Source organism: Phoca vitulina, unplaced genomic scaffold (genome assembly GCF_004348235.1).
Source record: "Phoca vitulina isolate PV1807 unplaced genomic scaffold, GSC_HSeal_1.0 scaffold88, whole genome shotgun sequence".
Taxonomy (NCBI): Eukaryota; Metazoa; Chordata; class Mammalia; order Carnivora; family Phocidae; genus Phoca; species Phoca vitulina.
In genome coordinates this window covers 1523444-1546187 of record NW_022589791.1, presented here as the reverse complement: position 1 = coordinate 1546187, position 22744 = coordinate 1523444, and positions in this window count along the sequence as shown.

Genomic DNA, 22744 nt, shown 5'->3' with positions numbered 1-22744 from the left:
TTTCTTTCTTTCTTTCTTTCTTTCTTTCTTTCTTTCTTTCTTTCTTTCTTTCTTTCTTCTTTCTTTCTTTCTTCTTTCTTTCTTTCTTTTTTTTTTATACCTGTCTTTTCCATTACCAGTGTGTAAGTACCTCTATGGAAGATAAAGACTCCACTAGTTGTCTCACTATCTGGTAAAAACAACTCTCCTAGAAATCAAATGATCCACCTGTTGCATTAATGACCAAATCTTTGCATTTTTCTCCACATTTAAAAAATCGGCATGGAAGCTTGGGAAGTTAGCAACTTCTTCTTTCCCAGAGAATTCAGACCATCCTCACACCAATGATCCATTTGTGGTGGCCCTGCTAAATTGTGCTTGCCCAACCCACGTCAGCCAAGCGTAAGACATGGAGAGGCCTGAGTGCCCTCCACTGTCTCCTTACTGTGATCCTTAACCAGCTCTCCTTTTGCGAGCTCCACCCTCCAGGTAACCCAGGACCCTCCCTCCCAGCCCCTTAGCCAGGTACTGACTCAGCCTGCTAGGTGTTAAGTTGAGGTGTTACTACATGTCTCTGGGAATTGAGCTTTGGATGGAAAACTCCAAAAGACTAAAACACTAAAAACTAAGCAAAACAAATCTCAAGAGAATAAATGGTTGACTGCCAGAGGTGGTGACAAAGTAGAAGGATGTATCTGGGTGCAGCCAGCCCTGCCAGCCACCCCGCACCCCACTGGTGCCCCAGTCCGGTGAAGGCGTTCATCTGTGCGTTGATTGGAAAGCAGAACCTGATTCCTCCCCTGGTGCTGGACTCCTGCCAAGGCCTTCTGATCTGCTGAAGAATGGCTCCATTAATGGGTTACAGAGGCTGTCTGCCTCCAGCGTGGGGGCAGGCGGGGATGGTGTCTGAGTCTTTCAGATTGGGGCTGGGATTGGAGAGAGAAAAGAACAAAAAAAAGCAGATGCTGTCAAAATAGTTTATTGGCTTGATTCATTAGGTTCAGCAGCTGCCCCAAAGAAAACAGATTCCTAGAGAACTACTAGCCAGACAACATCGCTCTTTCAAGGGAGCCTGATGGAGAGCAAAGATAAGGCTTTGCTTTTAAGGTATCATGCTTACCTTAACTGGATTCCTTTTAAAGACAGGCCTGTGTGTGTGTGTGTGTGTGTGTGTGTGTGTGTGTGAAGTGGGAAGGAGACAGGGATGTGACGATACCGGGAACACTGGTGTATAATGCCCGGCTGGTGTGCGTTCCTCTTTTCCCAAAGTAACACCACCAAGAACTCGGCTAGTGGTTGTGATTAAACAGAGCTTTTCTGTGTCAGTCTTATCCATGCTCAGCAATTTAATTCCAGAGATAAGGGTCAGGAGCGCAACAACACAAAGCTTCTGGAAACGGCCCAGACCTCACCCCTCCCCAGCTGCTCCCACCCTAGCCTGGGGTATTGGGCTGCAGCATTCTGATTGCAGGGTGAAAAGGGTTTAAATGTCCACTTAGGGGATGGGATGCCAACTACATCAGCTGCTCTTAGAACCATTCAAGTGTTTTAACTGTTTAAGTCCTGGTTATTTTTTTTACTGAGCTGCATAAAGAAGAATGTATAAAACATAATGTATTGTTTAAAGACTAACTGTAAAGCAACTCCTTTGTAACCACAAGCCAGGTCAAGACAGAGAAACTGGCCAGCTTCTGGGAAGGTCTCCTGCCCCATCCTTATCTCACAACTCCCCCCACCCCCAGGAGACCCTCTGCCCCATCGTGGTCTTATAGCTCCCTGTACCCTGAGGGCACCTTCTGACTGTGTTCTGGCATTCTGAAGTGGTACATAGCATGGTGGGGTGGTGTTTGAAATGATTTTTTTGGTGCAAGGGTCAACATTTTAGATTTGAATTATATATTCATATTAATGTATATGAGGGGGAAATTGCACCTCAAAACAGTGATTTTACAGAAAATGGGCTACAGAAGATTTTTTTTAATGCATGATAATTTAAAGGAAAACATGAAGCTAACAAGTCCATGGAGTATACAAATGTGGCAAATATCACAAAGGTAGCCCACAATGGCCACTATTCAGAAGCCCCACTTTAAGGCACTTGAGCAAGAGCCGCCGGGGCTAGAAAAGACTTGAAAGTCATCTAAACCAGTGTTCCCCAAACTTTCCTGATCAGATATGCTTATTGTCTGCAGGCTACACCCGAGCCCCCTGAACCCAAACCTCTAGGAGAGAGGCCAGAGGTCTGAATGACCTGCAAGAATTTCAGGTGACTCATGGCCAGTAAAGATGAAGAGATTTAGGTTGAACCCAGTTCCCACATCCTCAGAACAGATCCTGATGCTTATTTACTGGGAGATAGCATCAAGTCTCTGAACCTGGTATCTGGCCCAGGACCAGAACCAAGGTATCTTGTTTCCCAGCTCAAGGTCTTTCTTTTATGCCAGGTGAGGGCAGACCCTGCCCCACTCCTTACTCTCTAAAAGGTTAGGGCAGGAAGAGTTGGGGAGGGTATTTGCACCTGAGGCTGAACAGAAGCAGGTACTACAAGAAGGATGAACCAGGGATGGTGTGAAGGCCAGAGAGCACAAATCTGGAGCAGAGAACAGGCAAGCTTCTATCTGCTCTCCTTGACCATGGCAAAGGGGATATTTGTGGGGCTTTCCAAGGGCTCAGGCTTCTGGTTTCTGTTCTCTCTCTGTCTAGCCAGAGGGACTTCTAAAGCAATAGAGTCAGGACTCAGAAAGACAAGCTTCTGCTTTTACAACAGGACAAGGTAGCAGATGCAATTAATCTATCAACAAATTTTCATTAAATTCCTACTATGTTCAGTGCAGAGTGGCTAGGGATGGAAGGGTGAAAAGCAAAGAGCATGGTCCCTTTCTCAAAGGGCTCACTGTCTATCTGGGCCCAAAATGATAAATTTGACACAAAACAATCAGCTTCTGACTTGGGTGCCTTCTTCCCATGCTGTGATTGTAAAGCAAGATAAGTGCAGGCCACAGTGTCTGGGAAAGATTTCAGGCGGGGCTGAGTAAGATTTCAATAAGAGGGGATGGCTATCATCTTTATGAGTGATTGAGAAAGCCTGACTATAGCAGCCTGGGTTTCTGTCCTTGCCTTCCTTCCCACCTTCTAAAACACACACACACACACACACACACACACACACACGCAGAAAGTTGAGTTAAAGTAAATATCAAGAGATGTCCTGGTAGGTAGAAGTGATAAAAAAGCAGCCAGAAGAAGGAAGAAGTGATAAAAATGCAGTGGGGATTTGAAGACTGAGTGGAAATTGTGTATGTGTGTGTGTGTGTGTGTGTGTGTGTGTGTGTGTGTGTGTCTTCTTTAAAAGGTATCAGCCATTTCTAGGTTATTCTATTGAGAAAGCTACCATCACTTTGGAGCAGATCTTCTCTGTCTAGGGAAGAATAATCCAAGTGTGGCGGTTGTAAAGAGGGAAGGTCTCCATTCCCCAGGGAGATGATGTAACTGGAACTATTTTATGGCTTAGAAGAGGCTGCCCCGCCTGGAAAGCTGGGAAGAAGGTGGGGTAATTTCAATAAAAGCAGTTTCAATAGAATAATTAGGACAAAGGCACAGTCTTTCAGGAACTTTGGTTCAGAAATAAAGAAGAAAGGTAAGGAAGACATAGAATTAAGAAAGGTTTCTTCTTATTTGTTTAACAAAGGTAAGATTGGAACATCTTACAAATGGCCAACAGACACATGCAAAAATGCTCAACATCACTCAGCATCAGGGAAATACAAATCAAAATCACAATGAGATACCACCTCACACCAGTCAGAATGGTTAAAATTAACAAGTCAGGAAACAACAAATGTTGACCAGGATGCAGAGAAAGGAGAATCCTCTTACACTGTTGGTGGGAATGCAAGCTGGTGCAGCCACTCTGGAAAACAGTATGGAGGTTCCTCAAAAAGTTGGAAATAGAGCTACCCTACGACCCAGCAATTGTACTGCTAGGTATTTATCCAAAGGATACAAAGATAGTGATTCGAGGGGCACATGAACCCCAATGTTTATAGCAGCAATGTCCACAATAGCCAAACTATGGAAAGAGCTTAGATGTCCATCAACAGATGAATGGATAAAGAAGATGTGGTATATATACGACTTCTTCTTTTTATATATATACATATGTGTGTGTATATATATATGTGTGTGTGTGTGTGTGTGTGTGTGTATACACTTAACTATAGGAAACAAACTGAGGGTTGCTGGAGGTGAGGTGAGTTAGAGAAGCCTTGAAAAGTGGAATGGGGTAGGATACAGAGCAGGGCTGATGCATTAGGTATGAGGAAAAAAGGGGGTAGAAGATATTGCTGAGAAACTACCACCACCATCATGATCAGAACAATACACTTTATTTCACATTTATTATTTGTTGGTCATTCTACCAAGCTTTTGCATTCATTATGGATTTCCTTTAATCCTCAACAAATCTATGAAATAGGTAATATTGTTGTCCCCATCTTCAGATGAAAAAACAGTAACTCAGCTGGGTTAAACAACTTATTTCAAGTTATACAGCTGTAAGTAGTGTTATCTAGATTCAACTGATGCTGTCCAACTGCAGAGCCCCCACTAAATGATGGATAATGGATGTGATGGATTAAAAAACAAAATGAATTTCTGTAGCAAGAATGGTGCCAGAGATTGGATATCTTGATAGGATCAAAGAAGAAAGAGTGTGAAGGTCAGAAAATGAGGACACCAGAAGCATAAAGGGGTTGATCAGATGGCTAGAGGAAGACCAGAGTTTAAGGTGTCAATGGCAGCTAGTCCCAGGCGATAAGAAGATCCAGTGTGGTTATGGGTGGTGCTGGCTGAATTAGAGGGAAGATAGCAGTTGTTGAAGTGGCACAGGTCAAAGATTTGTGATCTGACTTGATCTTTGTTAGGTACTCCCAACATACCCGAATCTGCTGGGTAAATTACTAAGGTGTTTAGGGTATGAGAGAAGACAATGCATGTGAGGTGCTAAAGAGTTTGAGGAATATGAGCAAATGACTAAGAAGCCCAAAGATTATAGCTTCAAGGGATTACAGAGAGTGGTATGGGTGGATGACAAGAGTTTCAAAGGAATGGTGATTTCTACCATTGGGTAAATCCAAATGAGTGGATGAGTGATGGTTTGGGGGCAGATGTGGAGGGCAAAAAGAAACTTACTAACCTCTGGGCTCTCATAAGAATGGCAACCTTTCTGCAAGTGGTTTGCTGGGCAAGTGGATCCTTAGAAAAAAGCCAACCAAGTTTTCTGAAATACAAGAGGAGGCAAACATTTTAAAACATTTGTTTAATATAAGAGACACTGCTCCACCTACCTGTGCAGAGGCCATGGTGATGTAGCGATCAAAAACATATAGTTCCTGCTCTCATGGATTTGTAGTCTAAGAAATGCATTCATGAAGCTAAAAAATGACCAAAGCAGCTATTTAATTAGAGTTGTGGCAAGTGGTATGAGAAAAACTCTAATGTGCAGTGTGGTTATATATCTAAACCATGAGAACCTAACCTGGCCAGACAAGTCATAAGAACCTGCCCTGTAGTGATGAGAATTAAACTGAGAGAAGCAGGATAAGTTACTCTGAGGGGAGAAGAGCATTGCAGACACAACAAGTATCTGGGAAGGGGCTAAAGATAATAGTTCATCTGCCATGGAACTTAGGAACTTAGGTTTACAAAGAAGAGAGATAAAGGGGGTGGCAGGGAGGTTGGGGCATAGGAGAGGAAGAACAGAACAGTATGGCTATAAAAGTACAAAGGAATGATACGACTGAAGGAACTAATGCTCTACTTGAGCAAGCATGAGAGAAATGTGAGGCTCAAAGGACATAGCTGGCCTCTTTGTCCCAAGCAAGATACTGGGGTCACATGGCTTCAGTGGCTGTATGGGCTGAACTCCTTGGTGGTTCCAGAGGCCAGCAGAGGCTGAGACCCTGAGTGGAGTCAGTGTTCTGGTCAAACTTCACCATATCATTCTTGGATCCACCTTTTCTGGCTGCTGCAGACTATCCCTTGACTCCTGTTGCTGGGTTGGGATTTGTACCTGTGCTCTGTCTGCACAAGGCCAGAACAATTAATCAAATTATTGAGAGAAGTTGATCTGCTTAGTGCAACTTAATATAACATAATCATCATGTTTATGTGGTAGGTGGTCTCTAAGATGGCTCGAAATGAGTCCTGGTATTCACACCCTTGGTAATCCCATCTCCTTGAGTAACTTCTTCTAACCATTAGAATACAGCACCTTTGATGGGCTATAACTTTTGTGATGAAGTTAAAAAAGATTGTGATTTTCCTCTTCCTAGAAGACTCTCTTGTTGACTTTGATGAAGAAAGTGGACATGTTGGAGAGGCTCACATGGCAAAGAACTGAAGACAGCCTTCCAACCAACAACCAGCAAGGACCAAGGGTCTCAGTTCCCTCAACCCTCCAGGAACTAAACCCCACCAACAGCCAGGTAAGTGAATTTGGAAGCAGACCCTTTCTTAGTCGAGACTGCATAGGAGACCTCAGTTCTGACTGACACCTTGACTGCAGTCATGTGAGAGACCCAGAGGCAGAAGAAGACCCCATTAAGCCATGCTTGGATGGCTGACTCAAAGAAACTGTGACATTATAAGTGTCTGTTTCTTCTAGCCACTAAAGTTTGGGGTTATTTTTGTTCTACAGCAATAGATTGCTAATATAGTTAAGTATTTAAAGTGCATTCATTATTCATCTGTAGGGCATTATATGGAAATTACTATATGTAAGCTTATAGTTCTAGATTAACAATGTAAATGATTTGCACCCTCAAGGTTTTGGACCCACAGTGTGCTGTAACAGAAAGCATTATATTTGGCTGCCAGCATCCACTCACTTTCCTAACAAAACTCTGATTTTCTTGGGGATCCAGTACTTCTCACTCCCTCCTCCCATACCAGCATGCTTCAGTGTCTAGCAAAGGAGTCTCTCATGACTTTACACTTTTAGAATGACAGAAAAAGAGAATCATGGGAGGCCATTTATCATAGATAGTGGTGACCTCCCAACCAGACTGTTTGGGTCATGAGATTGTTCTGTTGCCTACTTTTTGTCCCTCTGGAGCTCCTTTGGTTTCTTTGTGCTCCCAGTCCTGGTCCCCAGTGCCTGCTAGATTGTGTAGTTAGAGAAAACCTGGATAACTCATCAAACAGCTTGATAGTGGGTTCAACAGGACTCAACCAAAGGACTGTCTTCCTAAATCAGAAAATTGCTGCTGCAACCTCTCAGAAGAAACCACTGCTGATACGGTCTGCTGAAAATTGAAAAATGCAGTCAACCAAAAGCTTCTTTGGGCTAAAAGATCTCACACAACCACTTTGAGTAATCCTTTCCCTGAGCTGATTGGTGGTTTGAGTTGTTGTAGACCCAGCTCTCACCACATCTACAAGTGCTCCAGAAGATGTCCTCTAACACCAGGAACAAGTAGACCTCAAAACGGGAAAATGTAGTTTATAGTTCAGCCTGGGACATGCCAAGTGGCTGGTTTCCTGTAGGGATGACATTACACTCATACAGGCACTCTTTCGGTTTTCCATGGGATCCATGCCCCTTATTCTGATATTTGAGTGAAAAGATGTTTGTTTCTCCTGCCTGAAGTCAAACTTTTCATTGCTTTTCTGCTGCTCAGTCTCCTCTTCTTACTAGTACAAAAAACACTGACTGTTTTCAAGTTATGATTGACAGTCTGGATTGCTAGATGGGGAGTGAGGAAACCGATCTCCATAAAGTCAGACCTCTATTATTGATTACCTTTAAAGATTATTTTCAAAATAATTTCATCAGTCCATTTAGATCGGCATAATAAAGTTTTTGCCAATAAAAATGGCACTGGAAAATAGGCTTGCTGTAGAGGACCCAGCCAGAATCTCATATCCATACCCCAAAACAAACTCAGACGGCAGAGAAACCCACTCCTAGATGGACATGTTTCGTAAACAGACATAGCCAATTTGAATCAATTTTCCTTGTGGAATTTAAATATCCATGGACTGAGTTTATGAGAACTGAATAGGTTTTTGAAAGAAAGATGATTCTAGAATTGCATGGAATAATTTGGAAGCCAATTTCTTGTTTCAAAAAAAGAAAGGAGCCAGAGAGATCATACTTTGGTTCCCCAAAACAGTCTGAATAGAAGGGTCTTATACTTACCAATCTGAAATCTGGGAAGTTGGTGATCATGAAGGGTAGTGATCATGGATTTCAAGTGAGAGAAGCCAATATGCTGGTGTTTCTCACCAGCAGCATTTAGCTGCATAGGGACAGGCACAAAGTAGGAGAAGAGCTGCATTTAATTATGGTTGTCATTTAGCCAAGGGAGTGGGGAAAACCAGCAAAAAATTCGATGTTCTCTCAAAGGGAGTGATTGATGATGGAATTTAAACTGGGTGAAAGAGCATGTGGAGAGAAGAGGATGATAAGAGACAGACCAAAGTGATGGGATCAATGGATTATAGTTCATATTGGAGCTGAAAAATAGAGAGTGGGATGTTCACAACTGAGATGATGCAGAGTTTGTACTGATGGGTAGGACATGATCAGAAGACAAGAACAGTTGGGAGAAGAGGTACAGCAGAGGTAAAATGGAGAACAAGGTCATTAGAGAAGATGAAGACATGGAACTTCAGAGAGGCCCCAGTGTTGGAAGAAATCATCCATGGTAAATATTCAGACACATTATCAAAAACTTGGAAATAAGGTAAATGAGCGTGACGTGTCTCTTCAGTGTCATACTGGAGCATGTTTTACTAGCCTATCTGCAGATCATTTCATTATCTAGAAGAATGTTTCTGTGTTTGACTTCATTATTTATTATTTGATTAGAACCCAGACACTGTAAAGTTACACGTTAACTTGTAGATCTCTGTGCAGGGAAGAGATAACCCCAAAGATCATAGTTTTTATGGCCCTGTAGGACATTAACCAGTTTTGTATCTAACCTCACAATCCTATTTTAACTTCTTCAATGTTATTTCAGACTATATACAAATGGATAGATCTTCAAAGTGCTCTTGAAATCAGTTTTATCATCTTATTGATTTCATTAATGAATAAACATTTTTAAACATGGCTTCATTCTGCATTTTTATGAGAGTTGTGTGTTTAACTTTTTGAAAAATTATAACTGGAGGGACATGAAAATCATCAACAATTTTAATGGGACTAGTGATGGAAAAAGTAACCACATTTGGAGAGAGGGTCTTTAAAGAGATAAATCTAATTAAAATGAGGTCATTAGGATGGGTCCCAATCCAACACGACTGGAGTTCTTACCAGAAGAGGACATTTAGACACAGATACATATACACACACACAGGGAGGACCATGTGAAGACACGGGGAAAAGATGACCATCTACAAGCCAAGGAGAGAAGCCTCAGAAGAAATCAACCCAACCTTGATCTGGGACTCGCAGCCTCCAGAACTGTAGGAAATAAATTTCTGTTGTTTAAGCTGCCCTGCCTGTGGCACTTGGTTATGGCCATCCTAGCAGACTAATACAGCCCCTCCTTTTTCCTTCTTTGGTCAGGATGATCACTGTGAGGGTTTGATAAGGGTATTTCTTCCCATGGTGAAATATTCCAAGTATTTTATTGAATGAGCTGAATTTACTAGGTGCAGAAAGAAAGAAAAAAAAAAAGCATTCTTTCCCACCTTTCTCCATTAAAGTCATCCTGAGGGCTAGCTCTTCACTGTCCTAGATGAAATCTCAAGCAGATCTCATAGCTTTTCCAAGCCCTTTTAGTCCCACAAGCAATCTCATTTCAGCAATTAAAATATTCAGACTTGTACAATCATCAAAACTCCAAACTTAATTTTAAAGTAAAGTGTTCCCCCTTGTAAAGCCTACAGTGAAGGAAGTGGGGGTGGCTGGCTTTCTTTTAGTCTCTGCTGTTGATCTTCCATTCCTTCTCTATCTCTCAGCCCCAGGATCTGACCCTTTCCACAGTTGGGTCAATAGAGGGTTAGGTCTAGGCCAGTCTCACATGCAGTCATCCTCTGGCATGGGGCCCCTGAGGAGCAGATGTGTGGAGTCTCCCCTTTCTCTGGCAGGGAGCCTCTACCTCTGGTTCCTTGATTCCAGCCCACAGCTGGACTTCCTGGATTTCAACTCCTCTCTTCCAGTAGAATTCCCTTCCAGGGAAGATTCCTTTCCCATGCCTCCGAGCCGTCTCCTTGCCATGGATCCAATGGACTTATGGAAAAAACACAGGTGTCTTTGTCATGTTGTTGATGGAGTTAAACCCACATCCCAGTGAAACCATTTTTCTTGGTTTATTTGATAAAATCAAACTCCAGAGTTTGCTTAAACTCCAGAGAACGCGCGTCCAACGTCAAGGAGTCTCCTGCAGCCCCTCTATCACTTGCCTTGATTTGAGGGGGTAGTATTCCTTTCTTTCCCCCTGTTGGAGGATATGCATTATTAGCACACCAGCACTCTTCTCTGCAAAGATCTTCCTCTCTTAGCTCTTCGGTTTCTTGCCTTTCATAGGCTGGTGTTCGCTTTTTCCTAATGTGGTTTTGCAGTTTCGCAGGACGTAGGGATGCTTGGCATCAGTTCCATTGTCAAGGGCTTTGTGGCCTCTGCAGTAGAGTCCCATGTTACTGTCCCTTTACTCTAAGTCTGTACTGTGGGCCTGAGTGTAGTTCGAATCATGGCTTCTCACAGCTGACTGGCAGGGCCATCAGCTTGGGACGTAGTTTTTATAACTGGCACTTCCTCAGGTCCAAAGGGTCTATGGATTCAAGTGGAGAAAAATCAATAATAATGACCCACATCTCATTGACTAATGTCTTCACCTGCTCAAGTAGGAGACCTTCATCCTCTGAAGAGTCCCCTCAAATATTTGAGAGTCTCTAGGAGGTTTGTGTTTGTGAACAAAAGCATGCCTGGTCCTGAGAGGACCACCACTGCTCTGCTGTCTCATGGTGGGCGTTCACCCAATGGGATGTTTTACACCTGGCAAGCAGCACGCCTGAGGCACCCCCAGGGTAACAAAGAGGGACAAACACCTCTCTTCCCTTTGGGACAGACGTCATGCTCTAATATGTGAATCGAAGCAGTGTCTCTGTGTTCCATGTTTTCATGAAACTTTTTACACTTGCATCCCGCCACACTCTCTTGTCATAGAACTCAGACACAAGTTCGAAGTTTCCTTCAACTCAAGGATTGTAAAATTTGGTAGAACCCTGTCTTCTCCTCACTGCTCTTGGCTCAGGCCCCCTGGCAACCCCTATCAACCCAGCCCCAGTCCCTGCTGAGAACGGTCCCTGAATGAGAGGGATCTGGGGCAGAAAGCATCAGATGGGACACACAAGACCACTGTGGCTGGGGAACCAGCTGGGGACATGGTGCCCCCACCGTGCTCCGTCCTGCGGGCTCACACCTCACCCACCTGCACCTCAGCTCTGCTCTAGGACACTTGAATGTGCTGCAGGAACCATCGTGCAATGAGGAGCTCAAAGAGCGGCTGGTGAGGTGAGGCCGGCTGCCAGGCCAGGGTTGGGGCCTGGCAATGGATTCTGAATACTGCTCTGTGCTGGGCAGTCAGCTTTACTCTCTTCAAACATCAAATCTCAGTGTTCTACAGTCGGAGACATCCTGAACCTGTCACAGCATGTAGGCGCAAAGGAAACCACATGAAAAGAAACTCCCTTTGCCCCGGCTGGGCTGGGCTGACTTGTTTGTTTGTTTTGAGTGTTGTTTTCTTTTAATGCTTTTCAGGATCAAAGCCCTTTGCTGGATTTTTTGGTGCAGTGGTGAGAAATGTAGTCTCCAAGCAAAGGTCATTGGACCAGACTTTTGGATTTAGTGACGGGGGAGGCTGTAATTTTTCCTGCTGGCAGCCCTGGGCCACTGGAGAAAATTATAAAAGAGACATTGTGCCTCACTGGTGCCTAGGCTGACATCAAGGAGATAGAATGAATGGAAAGTGACGTTTATCCTACTTAGAGTTGTTTGCCCAAATGAGAGCAAAACAACTGTCTGGGCCAAGGAGACTCATCAGGGCAATGAATCAATGGTGCCAGAATTTTGAACCATATTCGTAGAATGTTTTCTTGTATCTTCATGGTAAAAATCACCCTATGTTAATGTTTTACATAGAAATGTGCCTCAACCAGTTGAGCAGGGTCACTCTGCAATCTTCTGCACCCTTGAATGGTGACTGGGACCCCACCGTGGTGATCCTGGCATCCGGACCATCTACATTCCCAGCCCCTGGGCCAGCCTGGACGCAGCTGGACGGGGCTGGGCTGGGCCTGGAGGCCACGGCCGTGAGGGACTGAACAAAGAGGGACAGGAGTGGCTCCTCCCCGATGAGGAGTCAGGGGCCCAAACAGAGTGAACCAAAGAAATCTTGCCTGGGCGACTGCAGCGGACTCTCCAGGGGTGGGACCCAGTCGTGGGCAGCAGTAGGGAGCCCAGCCTGGCGGGCTGCCAGCCACCAGAGGCTGACGAAGGCACTGGTGTAGGTTCTGACGTGGACAGGCAAAGACACCGCTGCAGACAGCAGGCCCTGCAAAACAAAGAGCGGTTATCGGGCATCTCTGAAGGAAGGAGCCTGGGGGTGAAGCCAGGCCCCCCGGGCCCCTTGAGATGGTAGCGGCACCTCCCACCATGATGGGATGATGCAGAGGGTTCCCCGCGACCTGATTTATAAGCTAAAAACAGATCTGGTGCTCCCAGCACTGTTGGAATGGCTCTCACAATTGCACCACAGCCCCCCAGGATCAAATGACTTCCACGTAGGCCGGGCAAATTCTTGTGCCAGCAGCTGGGAAGGATTTTCAAAGGCTGCCAGCCATCACTGGAGGCCCCTTCTAGGTTCTAAGGAGCAGAAAATTGCCCTCTTTCCTGGTGGAACACTGCTCTTCCTCCCACTACCAATCTAATGTTAATCCTAGCTCCTCCGTGATGAAACTGAGGCCATGGGGACTTCACAGCCTCACCAGAGTGGCTCCAGGGATACTAGATTTTCAGCCAAAAGGCACAGGAGCCTGGACGCCAGGAGACCCAGGCCCCAATCTTGGCCACAAAGCCAGAACCCCGCTCGACAGAACTTGGGGTATGTCCCTTCCCCTTGCTGGGCCTGTAGGGTGACCCTGAGCCCAGACCTGAGGAGCTGGGGGGATGGGCTTCATGCTCCAGCTCACTTTCCGTTGCACGTCTGGTCACAGGTGTGCAAGCAGGGACTGGACTGACAGCCCTCGAGGTGTCCAGGCACACAGTCCTCACCCCCAGGAACACTCGGTCCACCTGGCCTGTGAGAATGGTGGAGTTTGTTTGTTTGCTTTGGCTGGAGAGCCTTGATTTGGGGGTCTGGTGAGAAACCCTGTACAAGATGACTCTAACCCTGCAGGGAAATCCCCCCTAGATGGTTGTTATTGGTAATAGTAACATTCACAGTGGCCCATGGCCAGGGAGACAGGCACTCCTGGGTGGGCCTATGACAACCTGCTGGTGGGTCCTCTCGGCTGTTGGAATGGAATGGCCATAGGCCCCTGACAGCTGGGGTCATGCAACAGGAAGGGTGGTCAAAACAACGATGCATCTCGAGTATCGGAGGAAAGTATGCTCCTTTATCCCTCTTTGCTCTTTCAGTGACACCACGCATCTGGATGGAAGGCACTGGTACGATCCTGTGGTCCTCACTTGACAGATGAGAAAACAAACGCCCTGAGACTTGTTCAAGGTCATGGGCCAGGCTTTTGGGAACCCCCGGCTCAAGGCTGACTGCCTATCATCTGGTTCACAGAACTTTCTCCTTCCCTCCCTCCCCTCCCTCACACCCATCAATCACCAGAGGCTCCGCCTACAGAACACAAAATATGCGGACTCTCCAAAACACCCGGATGTGGAAGAGTTTTGTGGGGTTTTTTTGTCGTTGTTATTGTTGTTTGTTTGTTTGTTTGTTTTCACTTGCATCTTTACATGCTGGGAAGCCACAGCTAGAGAATGAGTATCATGAAGCTCTTAGTTGCTTTTCAGAAACCGAGATACGTGAGTGTGTGTATTCATATATATATATGTATATATACACACGTACACAGGTACCTATTACTGTGTGTGATGGGAAATTTATGTTTAAGTTCAGAATTGAAGCATCATCTGAACTATATGAATGATAGGTCCTAGATTCTGATAGTCTGATCTTCACAGACCTCTTTCTTCCCTAATTAAAACTTTCTTAAGTCAAGGAGTTAAAAAAAAAAAAAAAAGGAGTCACTGAGTGATCAAGAATGAATATAATTCAGGGGGAAGAAATAGGAAAGACGACATGATCACATGTTTGGGGGTTGTTGTCACCACCTTTAGATGTATGAGGTGACCACCACAGCAGGAGTATGGTGACATGATGACTGTCCACCACCTTCACAGAATGATGTCTCCAGGTCTGGGCTGGTCAGGCCCCAAGCACGGCAGCCTTCCTGACTTCAGGAGCCCAAGCATTCCTGGGCCTCTCTCTGCACCACTTTTTTTTTTTTTTTTTGCATCAAATGGACCATTTTCCTATAGGTGATCATTCCTCTGGCTCGTTTCCATTAGGTAGAGAAAGAAAGAAAGAAATTTTATGCAGAAATTGTTCTTTATATATTCAGAGTCTTGCCTGATAGATACCATTGGATGTGTCTCATTTTCCTGTTTATTTGCAGGTGAAATTCCTCAGTGTCTCCTGAGCAGGACCGACAAAAGACATGCCCAGGTGTACCTTACCATACATGAAGAAATGAGCTCAGGACCTTTTAGGGCCTCTATTCAGCTTGTCACAATTCAATCCCATTTTCCTGAATGGCTTGTTTAACTTTCGGAGAGTATCAGATGTACTGTGGTGTAAATAATATTTGAACAAGAGGGAGATTATTAAGTTGCCAACTCAAAAGGCATTTTGAAGATACCCCATTACCCTGTTTAAATACCCCTCGCATTAGTGCGCTTGGAAAACTCTTCATATTAAGTAATCATTCTAAAACAACACACACTGTTCAGCAAGGAGGCACCCCCATTCCAGCTTGACACTTAGCACTTAAAGGACTTTAAAGACTCCAGACGGCCTTATCAACTCACAGACGGGGCACTAAATGTCAGGTGGGTTACTTCTGCCTGGAAACCACAGGCTAGAGCTCGGGATGAGCACAGGCTCCAGTTAAGTGCTTAAAGTATTAAGAGAATCTGAAAACAAAGTGCACACCATTAGTCAAATTGGTGCCGGCTTTTGATGATCTACAATGTGTACTTGTGGCTTTGGTCTTTGTCGAAAGTTTTTTAAAAGCGAGGTGGGGTGAGGGCGGGGGCAGAGAATGACATGTTTATAATTCTTCTGCAGGATACAATAGAATAAGAAGGGCCTACTAATGAGCCTGGGCCAATGAGCTTTCCAAACGTCTGATTTTCCCCTTAAACACAATTAGCCATAAGAGGCCACCAGAAGGGATAATACAACAGCTCTAATGTGAAGAAATTGCTGGCATGTATTCAGCAATCAGAAAGTGCAAATAAAAAGGCACTAGATGAGAAAGTAACTTTCTTTCCTATTTAAAACTACAGAAGCCAATCTTTGATCCCCTGGGAGAATAATGGATGAAAATTTAATTATTTTGTCTTCAATTAACTCAGAGGCTTATTTCGATGGGAGAGAAAGTAAGACACAGTGCTTTCCGAAGCACTATCTGAAGCTGTCCTCATAAGAGCACCAGGAACTGGGTACAACTGTGTCCATTTTACAGATTAGGACATAGAGTTGCTGGGTCAGTTCCCTAATGCTCTGCATGCTCTCTGAATGTGTGATTTCAAGCCCACTTCTTGGGGTTGTGCTAGTTACAAGTACTCAATAAAAATTAAAATGCAGGCCACACGATTCCTGGTAGATCTGCAAGAATTCAAAACCAGAACAAGACAAACACCCCAGACATTTGATGGAGATGTTCTTTTTCTTGGTAATCCAATAGGATGGATCCCCTACTCATTCTGCCTACCACACAGGAAAGAAGATCACTCTTTATGCCTTCATGCTGATCTCAAGTCAAAGTCCTAGAATCAGAGAACCTTCGCTTAATCCCTCCAGGCCTGAGGTGGATGGCACTGACCCTCAGTTCCCCCTTGAAGTAGAGGGCTAGCACTGACCTATATGCATTATCAAGAAGATACATTATGCTAAGGCTGTAAAATGCCTGATACACACTATGGGTTTCATAAAGAATTGTTTCTCCTCAGTGCCATGTTGGGAATTCTCTCAAGCCAAGCTAATTGTCCTTGGCTCACCTTATATTCCAAGACAGACAGATCCTAAAAAGGTAATGCCTGGTTTCCTTCTGTCTAAATGCCATCATGAAGAGGAACCCCATCTCTTCTTGAAACGGGGCAATCACACAATCATGCCACATTGCCTACATTCCGACTGGATACCCCACCCATGCCAGGCCCTATGTGGTGCAGGTTGGGTGCCATAGGAAACAGACAGATTCCCATGATCCTTTCATAACACTGTATGGCCATCCCAAAGAGACGACGTGAGGATTTCATTCCTAAGTGTATCCCTATATCCCTAAATAATCAGACTTAACTGAATGTGTTATACTTAAGTTTTGCCCCTTATTGGCGAGCTAATCTAATCTTCACTTTAGAAATGAGTTTGCCTGGGGTCTTCCTCTTTTCAGTATTTCTTTCAAGACACGCTGTTACAGAAGTACCCTATTTATGTCCTAACCCAGAGTCAGCCCCTTTTGACCATTAATTCCACAAATACTTATTAAGCCCCTACTATGTATGTACAAGTATTCTGCTAGGTATTGGGGATAAAATTACGAACAAGACAGTTTGCAGTTCCTACGGGTTTGCTTGCATTTTAGAGTGAGAAACAAAAGGACAACAGTCTCTGATCTGCTATGAAGAAAAAAATCCAGAGTCGAGAGAGGACAAGTTAAGATTCAACAAGCAGTAAATGCATCTCTCAGGGAGACATTCAAGCGGAAACCCAACCAAACTCCCCTTTGAGGGTATTACTCAGCAGAGGATACTCAGCAAAGCTTCCCTTTTAAACCCCCTGAGTCTAATACCCCAAACAGTTGACTTCTGACATAGTACCCTTAATCCAGCAAGGATCTGGCTGTTATTTCCATTTTTTACACCCACATACAAACACACACTTTTAGGTACATGTTATTTCTCTGTTAAGTCGTAAATCGATGTATCTCTGAGATGATATTTTATAACGCAGGATAAATGTCAGTTAGGGCCCAGGACTGCTGAACATCAAATCTTTCCAAACAGCCATTTCTGGAAAACATAAATCACCCCATTTGCTTTGGTGATGGATGTGAACATGGCAAGAGTTCATTCTTTACCTCATGCTCAGTAATCTACAGCAGCTTCTTCTCTGCCTTTACATTTTCTATAACTCCAGGCAGGTTTTCGAGACTCTGGAAAGCCCCCTAAATCATTGAGATGCTCCTTCCCTGCTTCGGAGTGACTTGTCCAGGATTTCCCCCAAACAGCTGGGCCATGAGAACAGGACACTCCCAGCTCCGCATGGCTCTGAGAAGGAAGCCAGAGAGCAAACCTCCAGAAGCTTTTTGTCCTCAATTGGATTCCATCTGACTATATGGGCTATGGTGGGAAGAGGGTGTCCTAGGATTACAGATAAGACCACAGAGCCAAATCCTACAAGTGGAGTGTTCCACCAAGGAGCTGTGCTGGGAGATTAGGCAGATATTTTTCTATCAAGTCAGTGAGTGAAGGAAAGAGCCAATAAAAATTATATTACTAGGGCGTCTTCTTGTCTTCTTGCTATTAGTCCATTTATTCCATGGAAATTGTTACCTTTAGGGTGATTATGCACACACACTGACATAATGATGACCACACCTACCTATGAAACATTATCACCTTGTAGCCGTGCTTTGAAAAGACCTGCCAAATTTGTGGAAGGCCCTTGTGTACGAAGAAACTGTTGTCTTTGGGAATTTTTAAATTACTTGACTTTCCCACAGGGAAAAGAGAAGCTTGTCTTCTGTGCTTTGACGTTGTGTGAAAGGAAAAGATACAGCTAATTTTATTGCAATATTAGATTATCTGGGGATTGTTTATTTTCCATTGCCTCTCCAATAAGTCAAAAAAGATCTGGAATCCTGGTTTGCATTGAGTGTGTCCGTTTTCAATTCCTAGACTCTCCATAGTCTGTGACTGGTGTCTTTGCTGACGTTTGCATGGGAAGTGTTTGGTGTATTTTACCCTAAATGGACTTGGGACATTCCAAACGAGGATTGAGATCTTTCCCAGGACTGTTTCAGTATTCGGTGCATGTGACGTAATCAATGACCTGGACACTTGATTTGATCTTCAGCTCTCTCGGTCCCCAAAATACCAATTCCCCTTCTTGCAACACACAGTCAAGCTTTAATGGCTTGTCCTGGTGCCATATCTAAGACTGGAATCAAGTTTGACATTCAAAACAAGGTTTAAGTCACCATAACTCCTATAGAATGACTAAGGCCATTAAAAGTTGAACCAGGACTTCTGTCACCACAAAGGGCAGACAGGTTTTTAGGTCTTTTTTTTTTTCCCAGACAACACGCTACTAGCATGGTAATTGGAACATGGTTTATTTGGCTAGAGCTGGAACAGTACTGACTCATTCCTTGCAACATAAAAACCCTGAGGTTTGGGAAGGCTGGGCACAGGGAACCTGACACTTGGTGGCCTTTCACTCTGAGGTCACATCTGCTTAAACCTCACAGGCGAATTCCCTGTGGTGCGCGGGTAAAGCTCCACGATTTCAGGCATCGGGGGTTGGCCCTTGAGGAGACTGAGACAGCCTGATGTTTGGAGCTTTGGAAATCTCTCTCATTTCTCTGGTTCTCAGCAGCCTCATCTGTAAACTCTAGATGATAAAACCCTTGCCAAACAGGGAGGTTGTGATTATTAGATCAGACATTATAATACCTTTCCTTTCCTTCCTTCCTTCCTCCATTTGGAACTATCTTGGAAGGAGATTAAAAAAAAAAATCCAGGGTTAGAAAACAGATGGATACCCTAGAAAGTGTTATTAAATCATACTTCCCGTATTAAATATATACAGATATTTATATGTATCACATATGTATATTTCATGAATTATATATTATATATTATTATATGTTACATGTAATATATATGTGTAGAAATCTATATTGTATATTACATATTATATACATAACTTTGCTCCCAGTTTCTTATTGACTCTTCCCAGTACTCCCACAGTATGGACACTATAATCATCACATTTTACAGATGAAAAACTTGAGGTTCAAACCAGTTCATCAACTTGCCTGAAGTCTTAACCTCTGATCATGGCTGGATCCATCTGAAGCCAGATTAGTCTCATTTCCAAGTTTACATTCTTTCTATAGGTCCAAATTCCAGTCGGTAAAAGCCGATTGTATACTCTAATCAAAATCCAAAAAAGGAGCAACATCAGACAGCACAGATCAGTGGTTCTCAAATGTCACCGAATCTAGGAGAAAGGTGGGATGCTTTATTAAAACAAAGAGCCTCACAACACCTCCCCGGAGATTCTGACTCAGCAGCTGGAAGGTAGGGCCTAGGAATCTGCATTTTCTCAAGCACCATTTCCCCCATCCCCTCCCCAAGGGTGTTGGATTTTGGTGGTCCCAGGTTCACAGTTTAAGAAACAGGAATGAAAACACTATTTATTAATGTCTCCCTTCATCCTACTTCCGTGACACAAAATAGGATGCACCAAAGCAACAGATTGCTCTGTGGGAATGGTCCTGGTCTAGGACAGGCAGCCCAGTGTCTGAGCACTCACCACTCCGGGGTGCTGCTGAAGGTCGGGGGCCATCTCTGCCCTGCGGCAGCCATCAAGCTGACGGAGTAATTTCCACAGCACCAATAACCACTCAGAGCTGTAAGTAACCACTCACATGCAACCGATACCCAGTAACGAAGTGACGAAAATAACTAGATTCAGTCTTTTTTGAACTTTATAGATTTTTGGATTTTTTCTTTTTTTTCCAGAACACTGTGGAAGAATGTTGATGCACTTGACCTCTGGAAGCTCTGATCATGAACAACATCCCCGTTCATTCCAGGAAATCTGAAACAAGGCTGACTTCTTGCCTGAATCAAAAATATCGCGGGACTTGCCTGGAGGTGGGGCTTCCGCTGATCTACCTGCGCTCACCTGAACAGCCCTAGACCATTCTCTCAGAAGGAGTGTTTTAAAACACAAGTGCTAATGGCCTGCTTCTTCCTGGAGGACTCTTAAGATGGTGGTCTTCAAACTCTGGCTGCATTAGAACCCCCTGGAAGCTTGTTCAAACAGACTGCTGCCCCCTCCCCAAACTCAAACTCAGGTCTGGAGTAGGACCCAGAAATTGCATTTCCCACAATCTCCCCAGGGATGCTGACGCTACTGCTCTGGGAACAACATTCAGAAAACCATTGCCTTAGCATTCATTCTGCACCAAAATCGAGACCTTTAAACTCCCACAGAGGTGAAGAAATACCAGTCCTTGGCCTCGTTCTACCTTGGGGAGAAAAGGCTTACCCAGTTAATTTCTGTTAACTACATTTCTATAAAAGTGGTAGAAGAATTCACAATAATGTTCCAAAGTATGTTCAGATGAGGATAGAAAATGAGTGTCTGGGGCACCTGGGTGGCTCAGTAAGTTAAGTGTCTTCCTTTGGTTCAGGTCATGATCCCAGGATCTTGGGATGGAGCCCGGCATCCAGCATCCGGCTCCCTGCTCAGCGGAGAGCTTGCTTCTCCCTCTCCCTCTGCTGCTCCCCCTGCTTGTGCTCTCTCTTTCTGTCTCTCTCTGTCAAATAAATAAATAAAGTAAAAAAAAAAAAAAGAAGAAGAAGAAGAAGAAGTGTTTGAATAAATGAAAGGAATTAAGCTTCTAAAGGAGCTCGTTTGTGACCCTGTCACTGCAGAGGCTCAGGAGACACACGTGGGAGTTGTCTCCGTTCCATACGCAGTTGCCAAAACAACCGTGAAAGACTTGCATCTCTTTAATCCAAACTCAAGGAGGTCTCAATGAGATGATGCCCATGTTGGAATTCAGTTCTTGAGGGTCTTCTCCAGGTGTGTATTATTTAACATATGCTAGTGTGTTAAAAACACAACACTATGCTTGATTTTGATAAGTCTTTCGTATTTCCTGAGTATACAGTTAGGCGAATGGGTCCATAGGCTTTAGAGACCTCATCTTCATGTTGTGATCAAGTGGCTTCTCTGGCTATTTGTAGATTGTCAGGACTCCGGAGCTTCTCACCAAGGCTGGTGTGAACTTCTTCTGTCACTCTGATCAGTCCTTTAAACAACCTGAGAATGGTAAAATAGGGTTTGTTAAATAACAAAAACTCAACCAAGTAAATTTCAAAGGTTTAATTGGCTTTATTGAATGATGATTCATGAATCGGGCAGCATCCCATCTAGCAATAGAAATGAGCTCCAAAGGGCTGCAGAAAAGAAAGCTTTTTAGAAGTAAGACAAGGAAATCATAAATGGGAAAAAAAAAAAAAAAAAGATTGTTTCAGGTGAGGTCACCTTCCTTTTAGGGACAAAGGGTCAATTAAGGGGGATTACTTCATCTTCCTTTGGGGCAAGGAAAGGGCCTATTTGGCAGATTACCTCATTGGTGCTGACCAGAAAATTCCAGACTGACTGGTTAAGATTATATTCCTGGGGAATGCTGAAACTGTAATTAGGTTAGGTATTAAGTCTTGGTGGGCTTAGCACAAGTGACTCCATTGTGGGCCTGTTTCTTCTTGACAGGTTTGAAGATTTAGAAATCTAGATTTAAGGGAAAAATGTTTGGCTACTGATATGTGGGAAGTATAACTGTTCCCTACCTAAGACTGGGTGATGGGTAGCTTGTTGGGGCCCTGGCATAATACGCATTTTCTGCAAATGCTGTCCTTTCACTTGAAGAAAGTAGTGTGAAAATCAGGTTTTGAACTGTGACCAGACATTCTATAAAAAGATTGTCATTTCAGTACTTTGGGTCATATTGTACCTGGGAGAAACTTAGCATGTCTGACTCCATGTTGCTTCTGTTTCCCTTGCTGCTGTGACCTATAGCTTAGAAATTCCTGTCTAGCCCTGCACGTAGGCATGTTACAGCTAAATCTGCAAAAACAGCTTTTTATCCCAAATCTACCTCAACCGAGGACATAAGGAAGTACATACAGAAATGACTCTGCTATGTTTAAGATTTACAGATATGACATGACCAGATTCCTGTACACAAAGATCAACTGACCGAGGACAAATAAGTTACTCGACCTTCCTTGATGTCTACAGACATCAGTCACCTTTTGACTCCAACTCCCTCCTGCTTCTCCCTCTTCTTAATATAAAAGAAGCTCAAATATCATGCTCTGGGAGATGGTTCTTTGGGACAATAGTCTGCCATCTCCTTGAGTTGCTGCCTTTCAGAATAAGTCCCAACATCTTGCCTCTCCACTTATTGGCCCATCATGCAGTGAGCAGAACAAACTTGGACTCAGTTACCATATCTGTGAAATGTCATGCAGTGGCCATCAGTGGAGCAGATGGTCCCATTGTTTGAAAATTGTGTTGACAGGTCACGTTACCTACACACTTGTAGCCATTTGGGCAAAATTCAGAAGCTGGAAAATGAACAAAGTTAAGGCTGCCATTCTTGGTCTCATAATGTAAAGCTCTATCTCCATGGCAGGCAAAGACTCATG